The sequence below is a fragment of the Chenopodium quinoa genome, unplaced genomic scaffold (assembly GCF_001683475.1).
Source record: "Chenopodium quinoa cultivar QQ74 unplaced genomic scaffold, ASM168347v1, whole genome shotgun sequence".
Classification (NCBI taxonomy): Eukaryota; Viridiplantae; Streptophyta; class Magnoliopsida; order Caryophyllales; family Amaranthaceae; genus Chenopodium; species Chenopodium quinoa.
The window spans coordinates 13,137-15,833 of record NW_018744180.1 but is presented as its reverse complement, the minus strand read 5'-3'; the positions used below and the strand labels follow the sequence as shown (position 1 = coordinate 15,833).

The window sequence follows — 2,697 nt, the reverse complement described above, 5'->3', positions numbered from 1 at the left end:
CGCACAGGATTCCATGTAGTACCACGTAAACGATGATGAAAATTTTAGGCCCATTGTTAGAAAAGTAGGCCCTTAGCTAACCAATCAAAAAGCTTGGATTACAATTTTCTATGAATATGTTATTCCTATGGCAACCAAAAGCGTCCTAAAGTTAAAAATATACTCTTTTTGTTTCGTAATAAATGCAACATTTTGACTAGTATGTATGTCAATGCAAAGGTTAATAAAATGAAAATATACATAAAGACTAATCTAATAATCTGTAATATTTACATGGCGCCATATATTATATATTGGAAAAAGTAGGCCAAAGTAATTATATGAATAGTGTAAAGTCAAATTGTTACGATTATTACGAAATAAAAGTACTAGGTTAGGGTGCGTAAATCATGCAATAGAATGGAGTACGAGTAGAATTTTCATCGACATTGGACTTTGGTGATTTTTCTTTGATTGATAAGTCGGACAAAATTCCAAATACATGTAGTCCACTCTTATAAGGATGGCAAGAAGTACACGTGTCATATACCTACTTGATAATCACCCAAAGTTGATAACACAAATCCCAATTGACAACCCTTCACCACCAAATAATTGGCCCGCCAAAATTTTAACCCCTAAAATGGAGTTCATAAAATGGCTTAAGTGATAACCATAATAATGTTGGCTACTATTCCAAGTGAAGATCATGTTGGTGGGCAGCAGCCAGAGACAAGCGCAGCCGAGGCGACGACACCAAGGGTGTTGCTCATCTTAGCCGCGATTTGGAACGTCTAGTGGCTAGGAATGATCCACTTGTAGAACATAGTGGTCGTAACAGCTTGATTCATCATGTTAGTCTTAGGCCATTGGAGGCGGGTGAGCTTGGAATGAGCTTGAAGGTGTTCAATGGGGTCCGAGCTCCTAACATAAGTATAGCCAAGTACTTGGAGAGGCTATACAAGTACACAAATTGTAGTCCATCTTGTTTTGTGGTTGGATATGTGTACATAGATAGATTGGTGCATAAGCATCCCGAGTTGCTCGTTATTTCACTTAACGTTCATAGGTTGCTCCTCACAAGTGTTATGATCGCGTCGAAGATGCTTGACGATGTGTACGCTCTTTCTCTTGATCCCTCTTCCTCTATAGAGTTTGTGTTACAATTTTCATAGTATTAGTTTTAGAGTTGAGTTGATATTATCATATGTCATGCGTTTTTGTTTTAATTAGATTTGTCCCATGCATCTTCTAAATTATAATACAACCTCATTAAATAGAGAGCTTCAATAGCCTAATTTTGGGAATTGACTAGTTTAAATAGACCGAAGTTTAGGTAAGGTATATAATACAACTTCATTAAACAGAGCTTCCATAACATAATTTTGAGAATTGACTAGTTTAAATAGACCAAGTGTAGGTAAGTTAAGGAACATATGTATTTCCTCCGTGTTTTTTGATGCAAATAATATTGTGTGTTTTGCTGGAAATTTATAAAGTACAAAAAAAAAAAAAAAAAAGTGAGTTAAAAGTTCATGTAAAAAATTAGGATGTGAGAAAATGTTACAAGTGGGTGGGAAAATCATGAGAGGAGGAAAATATAAAACAATATTACAGCATATCTCTATTTAAAAAGGTGTTCTTTTAAGAAAAATTGTTGCATTTAAAAAAAAGAAATGGAGGGATTACTACTTAAATAGTTAAATGTGACTCTGATCGATAAAGTTTATAAGTGACAGGCAATATAACAACGCTTTCTATGCGAAAGTTGGAGGAGTAAGCAACTCAGAATTAAACAGATTGGAGCTGGAATTACTTTTCTTATTGGATTTTGAAGTCACGGTTAGTTCACCCATATTTCAGAGTTATTGTTGGTACCTTGAGAAGGAAGATTTGAGAATTGGTTCTACACTTAAAAGAATTCAACAGCCAATAGCTTTTGATATCAAAGATGATGTGAATGGTATTTGATTGCAACGAAAAACACAAAGTGCTTCATTTTTAGGTAGAAAAGTATACAAGATATTGTATCTTTTTTTTTCTAACTTTTATTATGTAACATATATTTTTATTCACTAATTCTTATATGTGACTAGTCATATCGTGTGGTCAACTATCATAGATTTATGGGGTTACTTTGTCAGCGTTCTAGGGTTACCTATTGAATGTCATAGCCTCATAGGGCAGGTTACTTTGTCAATGTTATAATAGGGGTTGCTCATCCAATGTTGTAGGGGTTATTCCGTCAGTGTTAGAGGAGTTACTTTGTTCTTTTACAATCGCTCACACGGTACACCCAGCTACACTAAAAACGCACTGATTTTTATTTGAAGTTATTATCATTAATTAATTTCTAAGATAAGGAGGAATACTCTGATTAGACATGCATCAACTTTCATGATTGTTTTGGTCAAGTATTTATGAACTAGACATTTAGATTTGAGAGGGGGAGGGAGGATATAAAAGGGATCCTTTGAGCCTTGCACTCGAGAGATTTCGACCTTGTGATCTCATGGTTACAGGATGAAAATCTCAACCAATTAAAGCCTTTCAGTAGCTAACTTTTATGCGACGTTGGGTCAAAATGCACTTCACAATTGAAAAAATGGAGTCAAAATTCTCTAAAAGTAGGTCTACTTGATTACACAATAATAAATTTATTAATTGTTGATGCAATACCCTCATGATTGCTTTAAAGGAGTTTAATATGCTACTCAT

At 34.4% G+C, this 2,697-nt stretch overlaps 1 pseudogene; it reads left to right on the top strand.

Moving 5' to 3' along the window:
• The first annotated feature begins 555 nt into the window (after window positions 1-555).
• On the top strand, window positions 556-2,092 carry LOC110693991 (annotated as a pseudogene).
• Window positions 2,093-2,697: the final 605 nt, after the last annotated feature.